The 19,612-nt window shown below is 39.8% G+C and overlaps 1 protein-coding gene across 4 annotated transcripts in view; it reads right to left on the bottom strand.

The window, feature by feature from the left end:
- Window positions 1-19,612, bottom strand: part of FHIT (fragile histidine triad diadenosine triphosphatase) — a 1,253,474-nt gene that overhangs the window by 1,186,432 nt on the left and 47,430 nt on the right. The window contains exon 3 of one of the 4 annotated variants that reach the window (XM_031470657.2): window positions 16,913-17,006. The exons of the other annotated variants lie outside the window; for them this stretch is intronic. The gene's annotated coding sequence lies outside the window, so the exon portion shown is untranslated. The remainder of the gene's footprint in view (window positions 1-16,912; window positions 17,007-19,612) is intronic. 4 annotated transcript variants of the gene reach the window in all.

Genomic DNA, 19,612 nt, shown 5'->3' with positions numbered 1-19,612 from the left:
CCTTCTGCTGTATGTTTTATTTTTAATAGAGACACTTAATTTCATGCTGAACTCAAATCTGTTTGACACCAGCCTTTTAAAAACCCAGTTTTCCAAATATGTACTTGTATGACAGAAAGCTATGGAGCATCTGCTCTTCTCCTAAAATATGGTCACTTTCACAAAGGCTAGCCATTCATTCTGGCAATAAGACAAGGCACCCCTTCCTTGCCTGCCACTGTGTGAGGAGGCACCAGGCACACAGCAATGAATAAGGCAGATGTGCTGCTCACCATCCTGAGGTGGGGGGAATCAGACAATAATCTAATAAGTAAAGGAAAAGACACTCAGATTGTGGTAACCATCCATTGTGAAGGAGCAACAGCCAAATGATAAAGAAATGGTCACCTACATCCCTGTCACAGATGGAAAAGCCCAGGAAAGCATATCCAGACAGGGTGGTCAGAGAAAGCTTCTCATCAGAAGAAACACACTAAAGCATATCTTGACACAAAAGTCTAATATGGAAATCCAATACGTGGACACATGAGCTGAGAGAACGGTTGAGTTAGGAGTGGTCCATCTGCTTTAATGCGAGGGTTCAATCCAGGGGTTTTCTTGAGCAGACTCTCCTAATATAAATATAATTTATATTCCTACTCCTGTTAAATATAATTATAATTTACATTATATTAATATAAATTTAAGAGTTGGATGTTGTTTACAAAAATTCAATTCATAATAAAATGAAACAGCTACTGCTCAAAACTTGCATTATATAGAAACTAAAAGAAACAAGGCACCATGAGGTAGAAAGGAACAGAGGGGAGAAATAAACAGTTATTTAGTGCTTTTTAGATGTGGAGCTCCATATTTGACACATTTTATTTAGTCCACAAAACAATTCTGAATTTAGGTACCAGTACAATTTACAAAGGAAGAAAACCTAACTTTAGTGTAACCCTATTTGCCCATGATCTCTCAGCAACTAAGCAACAGAAGAGAAAATCTGATAAAATATAACATAAATAAAAACATCTAATGTATATCCAACCACTATATGCTGCCCTTTCTCAAAGCCAGAGTCAGTAAACTGGGGCTCAAGGACCAAATTTGGGCAGTGGCCTCTTTGTATAGCTACAAACTAAGAAAGATGTTTACATTTGTAAATGGTTGAAAAAAATGGAAAAGAAGGATAACATAGCATGACATGTGAAAGTTGCATAAAGTTCCAAAATTTCAGTGCCCATAAATAAAATTTGGGACACAGCCACATTATCTGTTGTCTATGACTTGTTACAGACAAGGTGGGGTTGAGCAGTTATAAAAGAATCCATAGGGTCCCAAATCCTAAAGTACTAACTATCTGACCCTTCACTGAAAAAGTCTGCAAACTTCTGAGGTAGAAAAGAATCCACAGAAATAAAAGTAGCAAACACAATGAGAAATGATACTTCAAGTATGAGTGCAAAAATACATGCAAAGAATGGCTGTCAAATGCTTCTGAAAGAATTTAACCTAATGGCAGTTGCCCGAGGTGCAACGTACAGTCCCAGTTTCACCTGGAGGTTTCATTTTTCTGGCTCTGTCTCCTAGTGAGGCAGCGGTAAGTCAGTCTCATCACAGAGATTTATCGCATCTCAATTTGAGCAGCTGCCTTCCGGTTTACATTCTCAGAAACAAAGCAACAAGACGTGTCCGCTCCACATTCATTTGCTGGATGTGGCTCTTAAATGATGTGGGTTTAGATCCAGGCATGGTTTCAAACTGTTCTTGCTGATTTCCAACAATAATATCTTCTCTAAATATTTTCCGGTTCAAGCGCATATGCTCAATTATGAAAATGAATTCTTGTAAATAGCCCAATCTGGGTAGACAGTTAATCACACCATGAAGTTCAATTTTTCTGGTACAGGGAAAATACTACTTTTCCTTTTCAGTTTTTAGGCTACAAGGTTGAAGGGTAGAGGCCACGTGCTATAAAACGTCTCCAGTTTTTCAAATGTTTTGTGGCCATATCTAATTTTGATCTCTATGCTTTCTTTGTCATTTACTTATGTATGGTCATCTTCAAATACTGGATCATTTTGGACTTTTCAGAGATAAATTGCAAGTCAATAAATACTTATGGCATACACTTAAAATAAAAAATTTCCTTTATCTTGTAGGAAAAAAATGTTGCCCTTCAATAGAAAACTATGCATCATCTGTAGCACACCCTTCCCAGTTGTCTGATTCTAGCCCTGTTCACAGTCACTGAACTATTTTGCACCACTTTGTAACTTGTAAGTAACTGAAAGACATGTAAATTCTTTGTTCTGACAGATAGTGATTTTAATTTATTTTACAACACTGTGGAAGAACCCATTTTTTCTTAATCGGCAGTCCATCTCAACACTGGTTTACATTTGTGCTACTTTGACTTTTCCTTTAAGCCAGTTATAATATCTGCCAAATTCCCTCATTATCATATAAGTAAAATAAAGTCTTTAGCATATGTTTATTCGTATACCTATATGAGAATCATGAGCTTACCTTTTTCTGAAAATTATCTTTGAACAACCTAAAAGACTGGTAAAAATTCAGATTTATTTCAAATGCTATTTTTAAATAATTTAAAGTTTGAGTGATATTCACCTTGAATGTGAATTTAGTTGTAATACTAAATTAGTTTAAACCATACAGAAAAATGAAATATGGTAAGAACTAACACTATTTTGTCCCTTTCTAATGATTTTTGAATAGATGCAAAATGAAAATTGTGCAGAGGGTCAAGAAACAAATGTTAAAGAAAAAAATAATTCTGACATTTCTTAAAACAGTAAGGGAGACTTTATTCAGGACTACTGCAAGATGGAAGACACATCAGGCTCAACTCCAAATACAGCAAAGACAGCTGGGGATTTATAGCCAAGGAGCAGAATTAAGGGGCCAGTGGATGGAAAATCACCAACAGGAAACATCAAGAGTAGGGAGATTCTTGCTAAACTGGTTTAACGGGAATCATGCTAAAGGGAGGCCAAGGAGTTAGACATCAAGGGTGGGAGATAAGGGACATCAGCAGATATCCAGGGAGTTCGCATATCACTTAGCGGGAATCTTGCTAAAACTGGGCTAGGCAGGCCAAAGACAGGATGAGTACCAAGGTCAAGAAGGCTCAGAGGACTGTTGCCAAAAAATTGGCCTCTGTACCCCAGTAGCCAAATTGAGTTTTGGGAGAGTTAGAACAGCTTTATTGCTTTGCCAGGCTAAGGGGAGTCACAGCAGGCCAGTGCATTAGAGACTATGAGTCTATCTTGGGGTTGGTGCCCTGGGGTTTTATAGAAAAGCCAGGTAGAACAGAAAGGCGACAACAATCAGGGTGTTTTCCGGGGTGCTTTTAAGATCTTTCTTAATCTTGATGAATCCATCTGGCGTCACGGAGAAACTCTGGAGGGTCTGTTCATTCTTCTGAGGCTACCAGCCCAAGATCATATTTGTGGAGTACAGTTTTTGGGTTAAAGGATAAGATATTCTGGGTAAAGAATGTATAGGGAATAGAGAGTATAATGGAAAGGTTGGGGGCTGTTTAGCACAAAAGGAGTTGAGCAAGTGAAGCAGAGATGGGGCTTTGTCAGAGAAAAGAGAAAAACAAGTTGCAAGAATTTTAAGTCAGAATGAATCAGCCAACAGCTTTAGCATCAGGGAAGCCATTTCGTTAGCTTCCTACTCTTTTAGGACCCTGACTAAAGGATGGTCAAGGAGAGAGTCTTTGTCATAGGCAATAGAAAGTTTCTAAGAGGACAAAAAAACAATTCTTGGCTTCAGGGAATTTACAGTCTATTGAGAAACATAAGTCACCCAACTTGGCCAAACTACCTTAGTTTTAATTTGAAATTAAATTTTATTCCCAGAGGGATTCATATATAAATAACCTCTTCAAAGAACAATATAAAATGATAAATTAAAAGTTGTTTCAATCTCTGTACTCTTAGTTTAGAGACTAAAATAATAATTTGACCATATGCAAACTAAAGTGCATCATATATCTAAATCAAGGATTTGATGAAATTTACTAAAACAGAAAGCATATACTATTTATCCTACTTTTTATATCGACAAAAGATACCACTACTGGCCGCCAAATTCACTACCCCAGCCTACAAAACATGGTGACTGTGGCTATTTGTGAAATGCAAACAACACTGTACCTGTGAAATCAAACGACACTACTCATTTTATTAATACAGAATGGCGACCAAACAAGTCTTGTTTCTCGAAGTGTGATCTGCCCACCAGCAACCTGAGAGCTTGTCAGAAACATAGAACCTCAGGCTTCACCTGCTGAATCAGAATCTGCACTGTACCAAGTTCCCCACATAATTTTTATGCATAGTAAAGTTTGAGAAACATTGATCTAGAACTGTGGGATAACAAAACTATCCCTGGAATTGCTATTGTTAGCACATTCCCTCAATGACCTCTTTTTTATGTAAATAAGTATAGCGGTTTCTTCTGAGAAAGAGGGAAAGGGAGGGAAGGAGTTTATAGTGACCCAAGTGGCCTGCACTTTTAGCCTGGAGGGGACCGGAGTCTTGTGAGTAAAATACAAGTGATGGGGAAAAGGGAGAAGGTACAAAAACAGGAAGATTATGAAACCACAGAATCTCACCAATGGAAGATTGAAAATAATCTCAATTACACATAGAGGATACGTACTCAATACAGTAACAAATAAATTATGGCACAGCTATACAAGAGAGCATAATGAAGGCATTGAAGAGAACAATGCCATTCTTCATGTACCAATATACAGTGATCTAAGACATTCAACACGCTAAGATAAACTTAGCTTTAAAAATCCAAGGGAAAACAGTGCAAGGGCAGCGCAGTGTATACAGTGAGTAATCACTCCTGTAATACCTAAAAACTAACTAAGTGTGAACATGCACAGAACCTCTCGGGAAAAACATAAGAAAGGCAGAATGTTTGCCTCCTGGAGGGGAGCTGAGGCATGAGGGACAAGTGGACGGAAACGGACTTGCACATTCTAACAACTTTTGAATTATGTGACTATATTATTCAATTAAAATTTTTTCTTCTTTAATCTGAGCGTTGAAGAATTCCTCATAGGGGATATAGTCTAGTTCCCAAGGGAACAGAGGAATCTCTTCTTCATTTTCCCTCATATATGGTCATCTGACTGTGTCCAAACATTTTCAGTACAGCTTCATGGCTGAGAAGTTAAGCATCTAAAATTCATTCTGACATTGCGCCAATGTCCTAGAATGCTTCCTCGCCACCCCACCTGCCAACCCCTAACCCCTCTCTTCACCCAGCACTGATGCTAGTTCTTCTTCTGCAATAAAGAGTAAGCCTCTTCCTCTCCTAGCCCTTAAAAGCATGCCAGGAAGTTGTTGTGGTTTCCTTAATTAGAGGTCACACACAAAAGCTGGCAGGGCAGGCAGGTCATGTAAATGAGTAAAGCAGGTCTAGGCAAGACAAAATAGGCATTGCACCCACTCATAAGGAAATAAGGACATGGTGGGCAGCCGTAAGCACCGTGGCCAGGAGACTGAGAGAGGTACCAACTATTCTTCTCCAAGGAAAGTACTGCCATGGAGGAAAGAGGGCCAAATGTTGCCATATTTTCCCAGGGATTCTGGAAAATAATAGATTTATTTTAAATGCCTGAACTTTTAAATGTTTACAACTAAACTAATTTTTTAGAACACTGTACAGATCAAATAAAATACATGTGCAGCTGGATATGGCCTGCAGGCCACCAGTTTACCATTTGTCCTATCACCTCTCCACCAGGTACCAGAGAATTTCTCTTTTTGTTATATTCTGGTTGGATTTGCTGGAACAAAAAAAAAAAACAAAAAAACCTCTTTTCAAAAAACCTAGTTAGCTGAATTTTTATTTGGTTTGGCAATTTACTAATCTATCTATCACTCTGAAAGGGGCTGAATAATTTATTTGTCAATAATTGTGCTTACCTAAGGACTAAAAGCAACCACAGTTAGTGTATGCGTGTATGGGTGTGTGTGTTGTGTTGATACTTCTTATTGTTAGAATGTCTTCAGTGGCAGAAACTGCAAGATATTTCCAATGGGCAATATTTCACAGTTGAATATGTGTACATAGCCCGTTATACCACTGGGGTTTATTTGCAAAACACGGTTTTCATTTTCCAACAAGTTTTCAGTGGAAGAAAATTTCATAGAGAAAAATACACATTTCCTACCACTCTACCCTGTGAGAACCTAAAGAGACTATTACACTATAAAAAAGGAAATTGAGGGATAAATTTAACACTTAAAAGTGACTCTTTTAGCAGGAGGTTTGGGCACCCAGCCAGGTTAAGAAGAAGTGGCTTTATACACACATCTTAACAGGAGCCTAATCTCTGATCTTCACTACTCCTCACTTAAAGCCTGATACCCACTGAGTCATCACAGCCAGTGTGTCCCTTCTAACTTGTCATCTGCTTGTTGTCACTCTGTGCCCTCTGCAGTGCTCTGAACTCTAACTATAAAACTGCTTTATTTAAACAAACAGCGATGGAAAAAAGAACCCTTGTGGTGGAATCATGACCTGCACCACTTGAGAACCTATGTGTGGATCCCACAATATTCACATAAAGTTGATGGAGATGGGGGTGGGTCCCATTGCTAAAGGCTGGATGTAGACCAGTGGCTTAAGAAACTGCAGTTGCTAGAAAAGGTACCAACATGCATCTTCCCGCAGTGATACATGGACTCAGTATTGTTTATCTATTCATGCTTTCTACTCTGCTTTAAGTAACATAAAAACAGATTAGGAAACTCCAGATCTCCTGGTACATACAAAATATGCTTACACTGATTATGGTTTAACTCTAAAGTAAATACAACAACTAACAACTCATACAGAATATCAAAACCAAGAACCACCATGATAAAACAATTATACCGCAATTCTGAGGAAGGAGATATTTAATTACAGATACAATTTATGTAAGTAAATACAATCATTTTCAATTTCTAAACAAATAGGCAAGTCATTAAATATAAAGCATCAGGAAAGGATTTCAAAATCTGTATGATCTGTCTGCTTTGGCGAATGTGATGTATACAGAGTTTGCCCTAGAGGAAAAAAACCTTAGGATCCTGTCTTTACAGCCCAATGCTGGTTAACCTCCAAATGAAAACACTTTATTTCACATGTATCTTCTGTAGATAGTGGACTTTTCTCATGCCAAATTTTGTTTTCAGTTGTTAAGACATTGGTATAACCTTTAAATCTTTTCCACTTATTAACTTCAGGAGATTATTATCACATATTTTTCGGGATTTTCTGGTATTTTAAACATCTTGTTAAATGTTGTATATATATAAATTAAATGGGCAATGAGGATGTTGCCATGCAATTCTATGTACCTACTTGCAATGGGATGCTTGAGAGGGTCCCATTATCCGAACTGGCCTATGTATCAGTCTTTCTAGAGCATTAGAAATGGGAGTCAGGCAGCTGGGTCTCAGTCCTAGTTGAAAGCACTGTATAATCTTGGGAAACCCCATCTTCCTATGTTTGCATCTCCTCACCTGCTAAATGAAGACTAGAAGACCTGGATCCTAATGAGGCCACTGTAAACCCACAAGGAAGAATGCGAAAACAAAAAGAATATAACCAAAGGTAAGGTTACCTACTGCTACTGGAAGGAGGAAGATGAAAGAAAAACAACAGCAGTAACGTATATAAAAACCTTATAGTCTATTACACAAAGCACTTTTTTTTAAAAAAGCAAACAAAATAATTAAACGTAGTTCAAGCAACTTATATTCTCCCTTGAAAAAGTGTCAGATGGGTAAAATACACTCCTAAGCCAGTACAAACTCTCCTAAAACTTCTCTCTATCCATCTCTGCCACTCTCATCATCCTCCATCCAAACAGCAGCTAGACCCCTCTATCAAAGTCACCAAACAGCTCTAGGAAATCGTTCATTAAGTCATGAGCATGATAACACGTATAATCAACTCAGCTTGATCTTACAACGTAGGTAACTAATCTACATTCCCAAACTAGTGTGCTTTTGACATCCCTTGGAACTGCAAAAACAAAGCAGTAGTCAAGCTCACTTTTCATCTTTGTATAAGCCAGTTATAGTTGACAAATACCAGTATCTCAGAGCATCCAACAAAGTGACTGGTGGGCGATAAATGTTTAGAGAAGTGATGAATGTACAGAATGAAAAGGTTGACCTGAGTTTTAGATTTCCTTAAATCTTGGGGCATGCATGGCCAAGGAATGAAACTCCCACCTGAACAGCTATCTTCAGGGTTTGAGCCACTGAGGTCCGTGGTGATAAAGACCAGAAGTTGGTTGGACTCATCAAATAACAGCTCAGAAACTCATGCCCCACTGATGGTAGGTCAGTGCTGCAATCATCTTATTCCAGAGATAGCATAAAGATTTACACAGATGTCAAGGCTAGATGTAGCTCTGCTGCCAGAGAGCTTACTGCGTGAGTCATACAAAGAAATCAACACCTCAGGAAACACAGTGTTCTGGAAAACAGCAATATCTCTTCATTTCATTAATATATTTTCTAATGGATCTTTCACTGCAACGACTCATATCTTGAAAGTATCCTACTCTTTACAAGTTACCGTGAAAGCTTTAAAATTTAAGACTTTTTGTCCAGTTCACTTAATAATCTGAAACTTGATTTCATAGCTTATTCCAACTAGATGTCTTCTTTAGTTTTCTAAGTATCAACCAACCAGTTATATTCTCAGTGACTCAGCAGCATGTTCAAAACAGTGAGAGATGGACTGACATGGTGCTGATGAAGGTTAACCTTCAGGGCCCTATTGCACGGGTCCCAGAAGTGCAGGGAGTCACTGGGAGTCAGTGATCTAGGTGGGAGGAGACATCAAGAAGCATTTCTAGTAAAGAGATCATGAAAGAAAGAGAACCAAATCATTTAACTGAATCATTGAAATAAATACCTCTGCATCTAATTTTGTATTCATAATTTGTTTTTTTTTTCTTAAAGAGGACTCCACAAATTGTATAAGCTTCCAACTCCACAAAAACCTGAATCTGCCCTAATACAGGAGAAGGCATGTAAAAGTACTTCTCTACTTTGTACTCTCCATTGCTTGAGTATTAGATCTATAAGGAAACTCCTGATTTTTAAAAATTAAAAAAAAAAAAGGCAGAAGGATAGCGAAAAGTGCTTTTATATGTACATCTTTAAGACTGCTGATTTCATTGTGCATTTTCCAATACCAAAATATAAACTAAAATAAAACCTGGAGAACTTTTGGCCCTTTGACATTTCTCCCCAACCATCTAAAACTTTCAGATGGATGGGACATCTGGGTCCGAGAAGGACTATGTATTATTACTGCTCCCTACAATATCAGACCTAAGTGGATTTTTTATGGTGGACATAAAAAGCAAACATTTCTCACATGACTGATACGTTTGTCTTTAACAAAAATAACCCTGGCCCAAAATTATTAGGAAACAGATCAGCAGCCCCACTGGACTCAGAAGCAATGTAATTAGTTAGTACAGCACTACATTTTGTCAAAAAACCCTGACAACCTAATAACCAGATTGTCATCAGATAGACATTGAAAAATGATACTGTGTTTGTTTCAGCATTAAAATACCACTGCTTCCTGGGGTTTTTTGTTCTGCAAAAAAAAATTTTAATCTATGACGGATGCATCCCATTGGTCTGGATGGTGTTTAAATGGGCCTGTTCTGCTTACAAGATGGAGTACAGAGTTTTGCTTCTCTTTAAAGTTTGAGAAAGAATTGTATAGGGGATCACCTGTTTGACTTGAATCATTAAAATCCTATGTGTTACAAGGAAAAGTATAAAAGGGAAGGCTGATAACAGTCCTAGACAGTATTTATTGAGTATTTAGGTGTTGCCAAACATGGTGTTCAGTTCTCTGTGTTACTGGACTCCTTCCAACAACCATCAGTGAGAGGTGCTATTGTTATTCTCATTTCCATGGCTCATCAAGGCTAAGGAACCCACAGTCCTCATGTTCTTAGCCACTGCAATGTATTGCTGAGAAGAGAGGGTTTGACTTGGTTTTGATGAAAGTGGAGTAGAAGTGCTAGGGGTGAGAGATGTTCTTTTCTAGAAAATTATTACATAATTGGCCTCCCAAAAGAAGCCTATCCAGTGTACAGTCTGACATGTAAGCCAATCCTATATGTGATATGACATTGGAAAAGAAAATGTTATCGATTCTTCACATAGATAAGCAATTAAGTTCAAAAAGATAGAAACAGTAAGATACAGCCTTAGGTTTTAAAATATTTAAACTTCTACTTAATTAGTCAATTATAGGAAGCCATTCACTAACCTCTACAAGAATAAACCTTAGGGAGTACATTTCTAAGATGACCTTTGGTAACTTAACATCCAAAAATCTTACAGTTTTATCTATTTGGATATAAATGAGTTATTCCATGTAAATCACTGTCAAATTTGTACCTGCAAATTATATGGCTAAACTAGTCAGTAATAATTACATGACACTATTTTTTTTCCAATATGCATGAAAATAACCCAACTTATACGCGCAGTTAACCAACTCAGTATTACAATTCTACGGCACTCTAAAGTTTCCAAGGTATTTTCCACACTATGGTTTCATTTGACATCCATAAGCCTATATTATTTTTTTAAGCACAAAAAAGTTTCCAAATTTACAAACATAATGTTAAGCAAAAGATGCTACACACAGAGAAGTAAGTCCATGCCACATGATTCCACTTCTATAAAATTCAAAACCATGGCAAAACCAATTTGTGATGTCAAAGTCAACATAGTGGTAGCCAGGTTGGGAGCTGGGGTAGTGACTGGAACACAGCAGGTGAGGCTCATGTTCTATGTCATATTCTGAATGCTAGCTCCTTGAGTGTGATCACTTTGTGAAAATTCATGAAGACGTATACTCTAAATTCGCAAGAGCACAAATCCTATATATTATACTTCCATAAAAAGTTGACATAAAACAATCATTCCCTTCCTTCAGCAGTTTACCAGCTAGACAAAGGAAAACATACACATCAAGTAAGAGGGTAGGCAGTCTGAAAACACATAGAAGTTTGACTTTGCAAACTACTGAACTCCTGCCAATCTTGAAATCAACTGGCAATCCTGCCAATCTAGGAATCCTTAGCCTTCCTTTCCCTCACAGCATCAAACAATTCATATAGCAATCCACTGTATTAATTCCTGTAATAAAAGTATAAGGAGGATTGTAGTCAATTATAACTGTGCCCTACGAATTCCAGAAACTGCGGGGATTTAGGCCTCTGACAGCTCAATGGGCAATTTAGAGCAACGTAGTGAACTTTGACAGTAACAGCTCATTAACAATCGCATTTAAATGTAAACACTTGATACAGTTTTAGAACTACCAGTACTGATTAGGTTCATTTCACTTTACCAGAAGTCAGAAAATAATACGTTAAATAGATTTTTCATTTTTCCCCTCTCAACAATCAATTCATTAAATAGTAGGTTAAATCTACTTTTGTTTTCTGTTTCCATAAACATGAAACGTGAAGACAATAGGAGTCCTACTTCAGTTTCTCTAATCCAAATCAGATTCTAGTTTTTAGGAACATTATTAAGTTAAAGTGATGTTCTTGCTTTACAAAACAACTTTTGGTGACATAGCAGCCTAAATTAGCTGACAGTAATTAACTGTTCTTTGCCAACAGAAAGGAGAATTTAGCCCCCAAACTGGATAAAACCTCAACCAAGTATAATGACCAAAAATAGTAATAACAATGAATCTATTTACCTTTCCTTCTTTTTTTTTTTCTTGCTCATCAACTATCAGAATCTTTAACAAATAAATAAACAAATACATGCTGTGGAAATGCCAATGCCTGTTTTCTACAAAAAGGATGAAAAATTACTTTGTGTAGTAATAACCTCTCCCCTACAGTCAGGAAAAGATGTTAAAACAGACCTTTACGAATGAGTGATCTTTGTGATACTTACAGGAAGCATCTAACCAAATAAACAGATTGTGGGACTAGGGGAAAAAAAAAAAGATCAAGAATCACAGGCTAGGAGGGAGCCTAAGATGTCACATGATCTGTCACATGCATATTGCCAGCAAGTTTCATTTAATTCCAGGATGTTAGGCTGCTCTTATTCCCAAGTTCCCTCTCTCGGCTCTGCCTAAAGACAAACCCACTCAAACACGAAAAACCCTACCAATTAGTCTAATGCTAGCAAGCCCCTGAATCCTGCTACATCAGATCCACTACAAATCACAGTCACTTGTTCTCTGTCCTGGCCTTACTGTTATTTCAGAGAAAATCTCACTTTGTTTTGACAATCTTTCCTGTCCTTCAGAAAAAAAAAAATTCAGGAGTAGACTCAGTTCCTATTTTGGGTACATGAAATTAATATTCTATTTATTCTCTTATACATCTGTTCCATAATTTTATGGCTAGATTATTGCTACTATTCATTCTGGCTGCTTCAGATACCATGTCTACGTTACATACTCCAACCAGTATTAGTCTATGCCCACATGAGCGTTTAATGAAGAAAAACTTTATGGCTACAAGCCTCATAGTTACACCAAATTGAATACTATAGAGGAGGAATCACTTTCTCTTAATTGTAACCAGCAACTAAAAGAGAAAAGGCTGGTGTGACACGAATCGTGTGCAACACAGGTAAACTGAAATTCTGTAGTGTAGGGCCACCTATGAAATAAGACTTCAGGGGTGCTCTCTTTACCCTAATTGATGAAACTCTCTTCCTATGAGACAAAACTCGGTATTCCACAGTTAAAGTCTGAGATGCAAAAACACCCAAGTAAATTGTTCTAAAACTTTGGTCACTCACATACTCTTTTCATGACTCTTACAATACCTGTGAACCAATGTTCTATCAGTAATTCAGTATTTTTCTTTTAATCAGCTCTATTTTGCCAAGCTCAGTAAATTTTCTGAAAGACAGTTTATATCACCACTGTAAATGTCCAGTTATCACTGGTATATAGCCAATATCACCTGTCATAGAAGGAAACCTAAAAAAGTTAATGTGATGAACCAAAAATGTGTCCACTCATGTACAATGTAAAATCATCTCATGTACCACATGAAATACTGTAATAAACTGTTGGTTTAAATTCACACTAAAGAGTAAATGAGTGATATTAGTATTTTCAACCTCCCTCTATCTTGTCTTCTGATTAAAGGAGGCAGAACCACCAGAAAGAGTTAGGAAGGGCCCTGAGCATCTGAAGGAGCATGTGTGAAGGCTGGGTGCTTGGGGAAGGGTGGGATGGGTGTCACAAGTTATGAGCAGGTTGCCCACTGCATAATCAGCTATGTCTGGGGCTGTCCCTGAATGTATTATAAAGGAAGTCTGCTGTACTGTTTGATATGAAAGTCCTTCCTTCACTTCTATGCACCATCTCTTTTAGACATACACGTCTGAGCTCACAAATTACCCATCACAAAGAAATCACATGCTGTTAATAGGTCTCTTCATTGTGGCTGACAGTGCAGAACAAATGCCAGTCCCTGTGCTGAAACCAAATTTCTGGAATACTAACAGGGGTTCCCAGTAGGAGGAGACACATTACCTAGAGGTCACCCCAATAACTCCCAGAGCAAGCTCCTGAATTCTGCTGCTTCTTACTACATTCACTACAAAGGGCCTATGGTCTAGCTTTTCCTGGATAGCCTCCTCTCCAATCAAATTCTCAACTCTGTGATCATTCTTCCACTGCTCTTAACACCTCGCTCTCATTAAAATAGGTACCCAATTTATGGAAAAATGAAGGGAGTGGATCTGAATGAATCAATCATAAATGAATGAATGAATGAATGAACAATTGTATGACAGTAGACCAGCTTTGCAGAAAGGAACACCTGCATGCCTCGGGCTTGCCACCAGATTATCTCAACCCTGTCCAAAGTTACCAAGGAACATGGCGTAAATCCCACCAGTATGCCTTTTCAGAGAAATGACAAGTTCTCCTTCCCTTGCCCTAATTAGACAAAGAGCTGCTCCGCTCTCTTTTAAAGTGCTTCCTTCTTACAAGCTGTGCAATCTTAACCAAGTTACTTAACTTCTCTGAACTTCCGTTCCCACATCTATTAAATTCTGAAGAAAAATATCTGCCCCATGAGTTGCAGTAAAGTTAAATGAGGAAATTCAAGAAAAGTGACTACCACATTGCCTGGAATACATTGTAAACTTAAAGATGCTGGCTACAATTTTGGACCAGTTCACAATGCCCTGATAACTATCAATGGCACAATGGTTCCATGTTGCTACAATGTGACACCCACATGCTTTCATTCACTGTCCTGGTATCTTCCCCGTTTGCCAGCATTACAGTTTTTAATGTTTACAGGGAAACTGGAGCAGGATAGTAGTCCTATTGGCATGAGGGGCCCAGAATCATGTACAAAGAGTACTTCATGAACATATCTTAATAAACATATCCTGGGTTGATGATGACCACAGTTTGTTCCCATTTTGAAGCCACCTGCATTTCTTACCTCTTTCTCACTCTCAATCTCCTACACTTCTAATAGCCATAGAGCTTCCCTCATTTCAAATCAGAGGGATGAGCACCTGCAGCCACAGGAGGGGAAGTTTAGTATCTAAAGCCAGTAATATTTTTCAGACAGAAAACACTCTCCCAATGCCTCGACCCAGGAGATGGTAAACTACTCTGACATCTCAGCTGTTGCCCCTCCAAGCAGATTCACACACCTCTTGGCTAACACCCCCTTTGGGTAGGCATCTACTCATGTTTACAGTTATTCATTATGACTGGCTATACACAGATAGTGCCTTTGGTGTCAAACCGAATGGCCCCATAGACCCCTAGTCCAAGACAGCTGGAAGATACAGACACACATTAAATAAGACACAGGCAGGAGAATCATATTCACTTCCTGGAGATGGAGAGAGACTGAAGCTGACCTGCTAGAGCCCTCTAGAGCTCCAGTGTGGGGCAGCCCACAGCAAGCAGGGTGGGATAAAAAATTTGAGGTGCTTCAGGGTCAGAAAGCTGACCAGAACAGCTTCTCTGGGTGACTGCAGGCAAGTATGCCAGCTAGGAAAAAACATGAACTGTTTTTCAGGGGAATCACCTTGAACCAGAAGGACCAGAATGCATTCTAAGTGCCAGAACCCATTGTTGAACCTCTGAGCGAGTGCACATCCATTGTGATTCCATGCACCCCTCCATGGAAGAATCTCTCCAAGAAACCAAAGGAGAGAAGTGCCCTTCACCATCTGTGATCATCTAAATGAAAAGTCGGAAGTGTGTATTGGGGAGCGGGAGCAGGGAGATAATGATCTGAAGAGATTACCTCCATCCTCAGAATCCACTATAACGAACAAACCCCTGTGTTTAAACAAGGGGAACTTGCATCTCTCAAAAGGCATTTAGATACAGTCACATAACTGGGAGTGAATCAAAGAACTCTAGAAAGAGCAGTACATTTCCCCACTGACACAGCTGTATTGAAAAATCAACCCATGGCTCTAAGGGAAATGAGAAAACACAACTGGTGATTTCTAGCATGGCATCCAATCTTCATTTCTGTGATCCCTCAATTCTCAGTTCAAGTATAAACAGACTTTTTTTCCTCTGAAGTAGGAAAAGGATTAAGTAGGCAGGACGCTTACTAAGTTCTGTGTAGGGTATGTTCATAAGCTATCTTTTTGTAGCGTTTATGGATTCATTCTGGAGTAGGGTTAAGCCGGAGCAAAGTAATTTGGTGTGCTTGCATTTGCTTTATCGGGAGAAGGAAGTGCAGTCTGCAGGGGCCACCCTGACCTGAGTGTCAAAGAAGCTTCCTGGAACCCTGATGGGGATGCTGATTATTTTCCTTACAGGGATGCTCAAGCTGAGCCATCTTTGTTGCAAAACAGTAAATGAGCTTCATGCAAATTATCCTCAGGAAAGTGGTGGCCCAGGGGACAAGAGTGATCATTATCATACGAACTTAATTTCTGACCAACTTCAACAATCAACCGGCAATATCTGCCCTGCTACACAACCTCAGGGTCAGCATTCCAATCCATCCCAGCCTAAGGACCACATTCAGCAGCAAATGTGCTTTCCAAATCTGTACATCTACTTCTATATGCTGTATCCCACACAATGGGATGCAGTACAGCCCTTAATGATGATGTGGTGGAAGAATTCTTAATGTACACAATACAATGTTAAAAGCAGTATGGAATGTTCACAATGCGATGGAAAAAGCAGTATGTACAATGTTTCTGAAGACATATTTACATAGAGAACTGACTGGAAAGAAATATGCCCAAATGTCATATGTGTTCATCTCTGGGCAGTAGAGTTATGAGCAATTTCTATTTTCTTCTCTTTTGCTGATCCATTTCCCAAATATTCTAAAATGCAAACGTACTACCTTTGTAACACGAATAAAGATACAGACTGGTAAGACTGACATCACCAAGATGGCAACATAGGTTGTTCCTGACTTTGCTCCCCTTTACGAGAAGAACAACTAACCACTATTCAAGAACACACCACTGAGAAAATCCTAGAACATGGGGGTGAGGCTGAAGCACCCCCTTGTACCTCCTTGTACCAAGAGAGACTGCATTAGAAGATAAGAGAAGTGGTGACACATTGACCACATTGTCTCTCTCCTAGGCCAATATAGCACCATGTGGAGAGGTCTCCCCTGAGTCTCTGGTTCCTCCAGTGGGAAGGAGAAGACAGGGGGTACAACTGCCTCCCCAGCATTCTTCATCATTTTACAGGAGCCCCTACTCTAATCTCACACCACAGAGATTGCAGGGGAATCTTTGGGGCTCAACCACTAAATCTGACTGTGAGGGAGATGGGGGGAGGGGCTTGCAACAACTGGCACAGTGATCTTGGCAGACCAAGGTCATACCTGCAGTACCCAAGTAGTAATCTGTGGGTTCGTCACCAGTTGTGGGTTCTGGCCAGCAGAAGTTCCACCAAGATGGAATGAATTACTCAAGACCCTGCGGAAAAGTCAAGAGAGCGAGAGGGAGTCAGGAGCCAACTCCACGAACCTCTCAAATGCCCCCACATTTATTGTGTACAGTCAAAGGAGAATCACTGACAGTTGTGTGATGGAATGCAGGAATTTAGGGAAAGACAGGGTGGGATCTAGATTGTAGAGTCTGGCTCAAGGTCAGAAGACCCTTTATGTTTTGGTAAGTGTCGACATCAGCAAGCCTTACAGCTTATCAGGGTGGAACGTCTGAGAAGAAGCTGCTTAACATTTTTCTTGGACTCAGGTGGCTGTGTCTGTCTTAGGTTGCCCCCCAGAGGGGGTCTTACCCATCACTGGCTAACCAGCCTTCTCACCTCTGAGTCTGCAGCTTTTCATAACTTGTTTACCATTCCAGCCCAAGACTCGTTCCTATGGGGGCCTACAGTTTACCTTTAGGGAAGTCATGGGAAGAGGGGAGCAAGATACATTCTTATAGATATAATAAAGCAGACCACCAGCCCAGCCAGTTCCTTGCTTTGGGGATAGAAGACTATCTAACAGCAGGCACATCCAGCGCTTATAGCCGAGGGCCTGGGTTGTTGCTTTGCAAGGAGCAGAGTGCTATCTAAAACCTCAACTATGCAAGCAAGGCAGTTACTAAGCACATTTGCTCTTCTTTAAGGAGACAAGCGGCTGGGGTCTGTTACAATTTGTTAACTCAATCATGGGCTCCCACAGTAATCCCAACCAGATGTTCTGCTCATGTACAGTACCAAGTAGAGGGCACACTTTGACCACGGAACCCAATGGAATGCAGATCTGCCTGACGCTCAAAAGAGGAATTTTGCCAGCCCTAAAGCCCAGTTTGCCCACACCCAGGCAAGGAACTGACTCACTGCCCCACCCGTTGAATAGAGTATCTTCTGGTCCCACGTAGCCAGAAGGGCTGAAGAAAACTCCTGGAAGCTGAGCCGCCCGGCTGTGCTCAAGCCAAGAGGTGGGCAAACAGAGCTCATTGCCACCACAGCAAAGCTAGTACCAGGCAGGAGCATTACCAAGCTATGCACAAGCGGAAGGATTAATTCAGAGCCAAGGATGAGGGTAGTTCATGGCTCCTCCCAACCAAAGAGCTGGTTTGGGAAACTAAGAGGACTCCCCAACCCCCACCACCTCCAAACCAGGCAAGGATGCTGAGACATAACCCCATCCATTGTGGAAAGTGTTATTGTGCTACCTCTGACTGAAACTGCTGGAGATAATTCCCAGAAGATATGCTACCCAGCAGCACCTGAGCCAAGAGGTAGGCAGAGCCAACAGTCTGAAGAGCAAAGACCATGGCCCCATTCAGTCAAGAAACTTGGAAGGCAGGTTGGCTTCAGTTAAGATAACAAAGAGCTCTAGCAGCTTTACAGCTGCTTCTCCCAACTGCACCCAGGCAGAAAATCTAACTCATAACCCTGCCCATAGCTGAATAGAGCCATCAGCCTATCCAACCAGGGAATCTAACCAGAGCGCATGGGAAGATACATAGCCCATTAAATAGCCCTGTGCGTACTCACGCTTACACAGAGAGCACAGCTAGCAGCATCCCCCATCTGCAGAGGAAACTGGCCACCTCACCTAACCAGACTCTGGGCTGATCCAGGTCCCCAAACAATGTGCTATACAGACCCTAGGTCCTGTCCTGCTACCCTGCCAGGGAAAGGAAGCTAATTCATGGCCCCATCTACTACTGAACATCAGTCAGAACCAGCCAGTAAGCCTGGTTCAGGCAACTGTGGAGATAATTCAGTAGCTTCACTTGGGTAAGGAACCAAGCCAGCAGCTCTGTCTAATTGTTCTCAGCCAGAGGCACATCCCCCACCCCTATTCTCAGAGCTCAAACGGTTGCCTTGTCCAAAAAAATAGACCGTAACAGCAGGCCCCACCTGCCCAAGGATGTTACTAGCAGACATACCCAGAAACCCAAACTGAGCTGACTGGTGAAAAACTGAGTCAAAGAAAACCTATAAAGTCCAGAAAAGGAGCCCAATTACTCCAATGAGCAGATACCCAGGTAAAGAACTAAGGATCGTGAAAAATCAGGTAAATATGACACCACCAAAGGAAACTAATAAAGCTCCAATAACTGATCCTAGAGAAATGGAGATCTATGAAATGTCAGACAAAGAATTCAGAATAATCCTTTTCAGGAAATTTAGTGAACTACAAGAAAACACAGATAATTAAACCAAATTACAAAAATAATGCATGAGCAAAACAAGAAGTTCAACCAACAACAACAAAAAAACCCTGGAGTTTGAAAGTACAAATAACTGAACTGAAAAAAATCAATAGAGTTTCAAAAGTATACTCGACCAGGCAGGAAAAAGAATCAGTGACCTAGAGGATAGGACATTGGAAATTACCAAGTCAGAGGAGCAAAAAGTCAAAAGAATAAAAAAAGAATGAAGGAAGCCTAAAGAAATTATGGGACATAATCAAAAGAAACAGTGTTCACAGTATGGAAATTTCAGATGGAGAAGAGAAAGAGACATAAAGGATATTTAATGCAATAATGGCTGAAATCTTCTCAAACCTGAGGAAAGGAATGGACATCCAGATACATGAGGCCTAAAGGATCCCAAGTAG

Source organism: Camelus dromedarius, chromosome 17 (assembly GCF_036321535.1).
Source record: "Camelus dromedarius isolate mCamDro1 chromosome 17, mCamDro1.pat, whole genome shotgun sequence".
NCBI lineage: Eukaryota > Metazoa > Chordata > Mammalia > Artiodactyla > Camelidae > Camelus > Camelus dromedarius.
This window is presented reverse-complemented; position numbering and strand designations above follow the sequence as displayed.